The following is a 9551-nucleotide window of genomic DNA, read 5'->3' as shown; positions in this document are numbered from 1 at the left end:
GGAAGTAATATTAATTTAATAGGCTTAACTATTAAAGGCCAAATAAAGAAAAGAAAAGTTACTATTACATCAATATATTAAAATTGAGTTTATTTGTATTACGAGAAATCTTAATAGTTTGATTTGTATTTTGTTGATTGATTATTTGAATTTTTTTCCGATCGATGAGAATCTTACTTTTTTATTTTTTTCTACATAACTTGATTTTATTTTATTAAATAATATAATGTCAAATCATGAATTTGGATGTCGAAATATTTATAAAATTACCAATCGAAATTATTTGCTTTTTATGTGAAACATTAGTACAATTAACTCAATTGCCTTGTGCAAATCATAAAATATTAAATTACTAACAATATAAAATAAGAAATATATAAAAGGTCTTTATATATATATATATATTAGTAATTATTTTTTTCTCCAACATTAATTTATCTTTGAAGAAGACCAATGTAAGCCACAACACAAATTGATTTTGACTTTAAATTGTTCACAAATGAATATGAGGCATAAAATTTACATTAAAATGTAGCAATTAGCATATTAATTTGACTCATTGACTTAGACTATAGTTTAGTTTATTAATTATTTTTTTGTTTGAATTTACTTGAGAAAATGCAAGGATGGTGACAAGATGACTTATAAAGTTTTGGTCATTTAATAAACTATAGAATAGAGTTTCTAAAAATATTTTTTCGATTAAAATAAAATATAGAAATAAGGTTGTCATTTTCATTTGGTCACTATATTTTCCTATAAAATATCTCAATACGTAAATTATATATCAGTTTGATTGATTTTTTCATGTTTAATTTTGATTTCAATGTGTTAGAAAATTGTTATTTAGATGAATAATTAGTTTATTAATTTATTTTTAAAATCTTACTTATATGTTGGAAATTTCACTAGGTAACTTATTTTGATATTTGTATTTAATTTATACCCATAATAAAATTATTGTTTATAGGTAGATCCCCTCTAGATATGTTGTGTTTGAAGTAAATTCAAAACAACAAACTTCAAATAAAATGTTAAAATTATATACTATGAGTGAAGTTTATGTATATTTGTGTGAAATTGATTAAAATTAATTTCTTAACAAATTCTTCTAATAATTTGCATAATACTTTTTATTATTATTATTATTATTATTATTATTATTATTATTATTATTATTATTATTATTATGTCACCATCTAGTCTCTAACCCCACAAAAAAAAGAAAATAAATGTATCGCATAATACCATGAGATTTTTCAATTCAAACTTTTTTGACAAGTCACTAGGAAGTTTCCTAGAAAGATAGAATTATCTTCCTTTTTTTTCATTATTTATTCCTTTAAAAAACGTAGTCTTTCCGTCTTAATTTATATGACATAGTTTAAATTTCAAAAAAAAAAATTATTTATTTTGAACGTGTATTCAAATATATGAATTAAGTTTTTCTAAAATAATAGTATACATATTTAAAACACTAACATTTTATTTGGATCATTGTTATCTATTGTTTCATAATGTATTGTATTGTATTGTACTCTATTGTATTGTATTGTATGGTAGATACAATGTTTGGCTAGATTGTATTGTTTGTTGTTGTTTAGTAACATTTTAATTGTTTGGTTTGATCGTATCGTATTGTATTGTAATTTATAAATTTACTTAAATATCCTTAATTATTCTAGAGTAGGAGGTTTGACTAGATTTAAATAATTAAGGTAAAGGGTAAAATAGTATTTTGAAATATTATGTAAAGATATAATTGAAAAAAGAAATTAAGTAACAATGAGAACACAGCAAATTGGTTGTTCCAAGAAAAATAGGGGTTTCTATTGTTACGTAACGACGAAATTTAACAATACAATACAATACATTTTAAGTAACAATTAAAACAAATATTATAGGTATAATAACAATACAATACAATACAATGGATAACAATGATCCAAACATAATGTAAGTCACAAAAACTTCAACAGAAACACATAAATCACAATGATTTTATTTTAATTATCAAAATTTAAACTATATCATATAAAGTTCTCGTTATCAAAAACTTAACAAAAATATAGTGGGCCAAGAAAAAGTTGGTATGGGGTTGGTTTGCATTAAAGGAAACTTTGAGGGCCCACTTTAGTTTCTTTGAAAGGGTTATTATATGTAAAATTTTAAGGAATCCCGTAGTGTAATTTAATAATTACACTCTGTCCCGACAAATTTAGTATTTACTAAAAATCCCTTAAAATTTTTGTGCCGTGATACTTTAGACTCTAGTGATACATGGTAAATGATACATGGTAAATTTAAACTGTTAAGAAAAAAATGGGGAAAAAATGGTACATTTAAACCTGTTAACTAAAATAGCTTAATTTACGGTAACAGATCATTAATCAGCATTAAATTAGCACGTAATTGAATATTAATTTCAAATTTTGAAAATCAAAGATTATATCATCTATTTTGAATACAATTTTCAAAACCGCATGATACATAGAAAAATTATGATACACAACAAATTCATGTATCAATGCATCGTCTAAAACACTATACACACTGATTCAAAATGTATCAGCAAGCACACTTGATGGATTTAAAATGTATCAATGCATCATCTAAAACACTATACACACTTGATGGATTCAAAATGTGTCAGCAAGCACACTGATTCAAAATGTATCAGCAAACACTTCATGTATCAATGCATCGTCAAAAACATTATACACACTGATTCAAAATGTATCAGCAAGCACACTTGATGGCGCAGTTATTGAAATTAATCACTGATACATGATAAAAAATTTCAAAAACCCTTGATACATAGGAAATCATATGATACACTTCTAATTCATGTATCAAATCATAGACTAAACATTATAATCCACTTAGTAGGATTCAGTTAGTAGGATTCTTTTTTTAACATTAAAGACAAAAAGGAACAGATTGATTTTTCAAAGAGTTCAAAACTATAAACCAATATATATAATTTAAAACTCTTTCATAGAGAAAAATTAAGAAGAAAAATTGGGATCGTCTGTGATAATTGGGTCGGCATCGACCCGATTTTCAGCAAAATCATCAACTTGGATTTGATCAAGCACAAGTACTAATCCCATGGCAAAGGCACAATCAAACCCAGGCTTTATTGAGAGAGAGAAAACGTCTTTTCCAAGCACCACATGAGCACAAGCATTCAATTTTCAGAAATTTCAAATTTTTTGAATTTTGAAATTCAAAATTTCATATTAAATGTTGTGAAACATTTTTAATTAAAATTAATAATTCAAAATTCAAAAAGTGATTCAGAAGATTGAGTGTTTTAGTGGAGAAAAAATAGGCATGATATGGGGAAGTGTGTGTTATAGGAGAGAGAAGACTATGTATCTCTAAACTTCTACTAAAATAAAAAAAAAAAAGAACTATGTAATATTTTAAAAAAGAAGGGAAAATTAGAGAATACTAAACTTATAGTTGTGTATTTAAGTTATTTTTCCTTATTATATTGGCCCCTACTATTGATTTAAAAAAAAAAAATAGTTTGATATTTTTTAATTGGTGACAATATTTTTTATATATATATTTAGCCTAATTTCATGCTTCAATCCTTTTCAACTAAAATTTGAAAATACATGTTATTTTCATCATTTAAGTTTTAAGTTCATTGACTTTAAAAAACATTTAATTCTTGATAGCAAATTAAATATGATAATTGGAAAAAATGTCACACAATGGTTGATAACTCTATTTTATGTTTTTGTATCCTTTGTATATCAACTAAAATTACGATAAAATATATCTGGCCACACAAAGCGTATATAAGTTATTTAGTTATAGAATAAGCTTGGTGGACAGACGTGAAAAACGAAATTGATATGATTCAAATATGTGAAGAGGAGGAGTATAAATATCTTAATGAGGAGTTGAGACTCGGTGGGTTTAAGGAGAATAAGAGGTGATTAAAAATAGGATATGAAATTTGGCTCATCGGGAACATGATTCTTAGTAGGGAATATATCGAGGTCGAGAAACAAAATAAATGTTTTGTAAGTAGTCGAACATTTTTTTTTCTTTTACGAGGGTAGAGTAGTGTTCTAGTTCGGACCACCCCTCTGTTTCCATATTATTATTATTTTAACATTATTTTATCCTTCAATTTTATTATTGTGGTTGTTTCTTTTACTTTGATTATCTTTACCGTCAGTACTTTTTCTTTTCTTCAATTTTCATCATTTCTTTATAAATACATGTATTATTATTCAATCAAATATCTATCGATAATAACCTCTCTACTCGTAATAAGGACAATATCGTCATTATTATTTTTTTAGATAGAGGAGACAGCTAGATTGAATTTGAAATTAGACAATTTAAAATAATATTTGGCGGTCTTCATGTAGAGTTTACTTATTTTATTTTTTTATTCATTTTTAGCAATTTTCAAGTCAATTAATGGCCCACTAATATTCTAATTTGTTGATTGAATTGTGTGATACATAATTTACTCTCATTACGCATTAGATTTCTCTTTGTTTTTTAGTTCCTTAAATATAAAAACTATATATTGTATTTTCAATCGATTTGACAAGATTTTTAGTGATAACGACATCTTACTAAATAATTTTCGAAGTTATAAAATATTAAAATCATATACCTATTAGTCTTTAAATAATAATCTAATGTAAAATTTAAACGAATTTATAGTTATAAATCATATTTCTTAAACTATGAGTTGTATAAGATAAAACCTCGTCTTATGATGGCTTAGTTAAGTAATTGACGATTAATACTCACTGATACTTAATATTTACATTATGTTTGGATCGTTGTTACCTGTTGTATTGTAATTGTATCGTTACTATACCTACAATGTTTGTTTTGATTGTTACTTAAAATGTATTGTATTGTATCATTAAATTTCGTTGTTACGTAACAATGAAAACCCCTATTTTATGGAACAACCAATTTGGTGTGTTCCCATTGTTACTTAATTTCTTCTTTCAATTATATATTTACATAATATTTTAAAATACTATTTTACCCTTTATCTTAATTCTTTAAATCTAGTCAAACCTCCTACCCTAGAATAATTAGAATTTTTTAGTAATTTATAAACTACAATACAGTACGATACGATCAAACTAAACAATTAAAATGTTATTAAACAATAACAAACAATACAGTGTAGCCAAACATTGTATCTACCATACAATACAGTACAATACAATACAATACATTATGAAACAATGGGTAACAATGATCCAAACAAAGTGTTAAAGTCTTGATTAATTTATATTTATTATAGGGAAAATGATTTAAAATGTTCTTAATGTGAACAGATGCACAAGAAGGAAGAATACGCAGAAAGCAAAAACTGATATAGAGGCAACACGCTTAAAATAAAATGGATTTTTTTGGACTGTTATTTAGTACTCTTGGCTGCATATTTTATAGGTGGAAAGACATAACAATAGTAAGCAAGAAAGTAGGAACCACTAGCTAATATTACTCCTAATAGATAGGAAACAAATCCATGATAAACTATTCTCCGAAAGACTAGGACAAAGCTGGAAAACAGGACTTTATTTGCTAACATTCTCCCTTAAACTGAAAGCTCTCAAGCTTCAGGTTAACTTTAGCTACTTGAACTCTTCCATCGTGCCAATACCCATTAACCTTCTCAGCTTCTGGAAAGGGAGAAACCTGAGAGGTTTAGTTAAAATGTCCGCCAACTGATCTTCACTTCGGCAATACTGCAGCTCTACCGTTCCTTCATTATTGAGGTCTCGCAGGAAATAATACCTCACATCAATGTGCTTGCTTCTTCCATGGTTCACAGGATTCTTTGACAACTTTATGGCAGAATTGTTGTCGCAAAATATTATAGTGCCTCTTCCCATTTTGAACTGAAGCTCTTCGAGGATTCTCCTAAGCCAAACAGCTTGACAAGCACAAGCTGTAGCAGCAATAAATTCTGCTTCTGTACTTGATAATGTGACAATTGTTTGCTTTTTGGAGGACCATGAAACAGCCCCTGTGCCTAGCAGAAAGACATAACCTGAAGTGCTCTTTCTATCGTCTTGATCTCCTGCATAATCGCTGTCAGTAAAGCCAGTCAAATCTGACTTTTCTCCCTTTTTGTAGAAAATTCCAAAATCCTTGGTTCCTTGTAGGTATCGAAGAATTCTCTTCGCAGCTAAAAGATGCATTTCAGTTGGGCACTCCATATATCTACTTACAAGACTGACAGCATACATGATGTCTGGTCTTGTAGCCGTTAGATACATTAAACTACCCACAATTTGCTTGTAAAACGTGTTATCCACCTTCTTTCCGCTCCCAACTTTGTTTAGTTTCAAGCCAAACTCAACTGGAATGTTGGTTGGATTGCAATTCTGCATCTTAAACCTAATTAAAATTTCTCGCACATACTTCTTTTGAGAAACAAATATCCCATCATCAGATTGCACCACTTCCAAACCAAGAAAATAATGCATTTTACCAAGATCAGACATCTCGAATTCATTCATCATACACTTTTTGAATTCAGCAAACATGATACTACTATTCCCCGTGAATATGAGATCGTCAACATATAAACACACAATGAGCATTTTCCCATTCTCCCCAATTTTCACAAAAAGTGTATGCTCATATGGACACTTTTGAAAACCCATTTTTTGAAAATAAGTCTCAATGCGACTATACCAAGCTCGCGGGGCTTGCTTTAGTCCATAAAGAGCTTTCTTTAATCGATAAACCTTATGCTCATTTCCAATCTTAATATAACCAGGGGGTTGTTCGATAAATACCTCTTCCTCCAAGTATCCATGTAGGAAAGCTGATTTGACATCCAACTGGAAGATCGGCCACGAATTTTGAGCTGCCAAGGCAAGTAGCATTCTGATAGTGTCATGCCTTGCAACTGGAGCAAAAACTTCAGTATAGTCCACACCATACTCCTGCTTGTATCCCTTGGCAACCAATCGCGCCTTATACTTGTCAATTTCACCATTTTCTTTCAATTTCGTCTTATAGACCCACTTGACACCAATAATTTTGTGCTTCTCAGGAAGATCAATAAGCTCCCAAGTATCATTCCTTTCAATAGCTTCAATTTCAGCATCCATCGCCTTTCTCCATTTTTCTTCTCTAACAGCACTCTCAAACATTATTGGGTCACAGTCTGCAAACAATGCAAAATGATTGACTGCATCATCTTTAGCATTAATTCCGGTTACCTTATAGTCCACCATCCACGCAGGCTTTCTGCGAGCACGACGAAGAGACTGAGCTGCTGCATCAGTTTCTTCTAAAGCTGCTGGTACAGTTTCAGCAGTTGGTGAAATTTCAGCAATAGCTGGTAGAATTTCAGCAGCTGTGGGAGCTGAATTCTCTGCACTTTCGGGCATCGCAGCAGTTTCATCTGCTCCCGTATCAAACACGATTGGAGTAGACTGCTGCATACTCCAGTTCCAAGTGTTTTCTTCATCAAAAATGACATCTCTACTAATTACAATCTTCTTTGTCAGTGGATTAAGCAATTTATATGCCTTGGATGCTTCACTTACACCGAGAAAGATACACTTTTCACTTTTGTCATCAAGCTTCTTCCTCTTCTCGTCTGGAACATGTGCATAAGCAATGCAACCAAAAATTCGGAAGTGATTGACTGTTGGTTTTCTTCCACTCCAAGCCTCCTCTGGAGTCATGTTTTGAACAGCAAATGTTGGACTTCTATTCAATACATGAATGCTCCAATTTATCGCTTCCGGCCAGAAAGTCTTCTCCATTCTTCCTCTTGCTAGCAAACTCCGCACCATATTGAGAATGGTTCTATTCTTCCTCTCCGATACACCATTTTGTTGTGGTGTATAAGCAGTGGTGAGCTCTCTTCGAATTCCATTAGATTCACAAAAATCTTCAAAGACTTTTGAGCAATACTCGCCACCACGATCAGTTCGAAGAGTCTTTATGGCCCTTCCAGTTTCATTTTCTACTTGAGCTTTGAAGCTTTTAAAGGCTCCAAAAGCTTCTGATTTTTCCTGTAAAAAATAAACCAACGTCTTTCGAGAATAGTCATCCGTAAAGGTAATAAAATACCTTTTACCTCCATTAGAAACCGGTTTAATTGGGCCACAAATATCTGAATGCACCAGCTCCAAAATACCCTTTGCTCTCCATGACTTTCCTTTTGGAAATTGAGAACGATGTTGTTTGCCAACAACACATTCTTCACAAACTTGGGAAGGGATGATAATTTCGGGAAGACCTATCACCATATTTTTCTGTTGGAGAGTTTTTAATCCACCAAAGCCCAAATGACCATATCTAAAATGCCACAACCATGAAGGATCTTTTACTTCCGTCTTTAAACAAGATTGAATACTCTCAATATTCAAGGCAAATAACCTCTTCGAATTCATTTTCACAGCGGCAATAGCTCCTCTAGTAGGACTATAAATCTCACAAACACCTTTCCCAATGAGAATAAAATACCCCTTTTCTTGCAATTGTCCAACACTCAATAAGTTGCTTTTTAATGCAGGAACATAAAGCACATTTGATATTACTTCTTCAAAACCATTCTTGGCTTTAATTTTAATATCCCCCTTTCCCATTGCATCCACAGTAGAACAATCACCAAAACTAACTTTAGAACGAAAGCCTTCATTTAAATAAGAAAAGCAAGACTTACTCCCACTCATGTGATTACTGCAGCCTGTGTCCAAATACCAAACGTCCTCCACGAGTTTTTTTTCTGCTTGTATTGCCATCAACAAGGTCTCGGTTTCGTTGCTTTCAACAAAATTTGACCTCTCATCCTTGTCACTAGGCAGCCTAGTATAGCAATCGGACTGATAATGACCAAATTTATGACATCGATAGCATTCTACCTTTGATTTGTCAAAATTCTTTCCCCTGCCTTTGCCGTCATCATTGGCTCTAAAATTTCTGCTGCCATATTTGTTGCCTCCGTCTCTATTTCCTCGATCTCCTCTCCCTCTTCCTCTACCTCTACCTCTACCCTTTCCTCTAGTATTGGAAGAAATAAAAGTAGATGCCTTCAAGGCCTGCTCCTCAGAAGTTGAACTGCGGTTCATCTTCTGTTCATGCACCAATAGGGAGCTTTGCAGTTCGTCCAGCGACAACTCATCTATATCTTTTGACTCCTCAATGGAGCAAACGACATAGTCATACTTTGGCGTCAAAGAGCGCAATATTTTCTCAACAATTGTGACATCATTCATCTTCTCTCCATGGAATCGCATTTTGTTGCTAATCTCCATTGTTCTAGCACAGTAACTCATTACAGACTCTCCTTCCTTCATTTGCAAAGTCTCAAAATCTCTTCTCAAGGCTTGAAGCTGTGCACGCTTCACTCTGGCAGTTCCCTGATATTTTTTCTTCATGGAGTCCCAAATATCCTTAGAAGTTTCTTTGCAAAGAATAGTTTCTAGGATGGGACGATCGATAGCCTGAAAGAGATAATTCTTCGCCTTTAGATCTTTCAACTTTTTCGCTTCCAATTCTGCCTTTTGAGCATTCGTCAAAAT

The sequence above is a fragment of the Solanum pennellii genome, chromosome 10 (assembly GCF_001406875.1).
Source record: "Solanum pennellii chromosome 10, SPENNV200".
In the NCBI taxonomy this organism is placed as follows: domain Eukaryota; kingdom Viridiplantae; phylum Streptophyta; class Magnoliopsida; order Solanales; family Solanaceae; genus Solanum; species Solanum pennellii.
Note: the sequence above shows the minus strand (reverse complement) of the source record.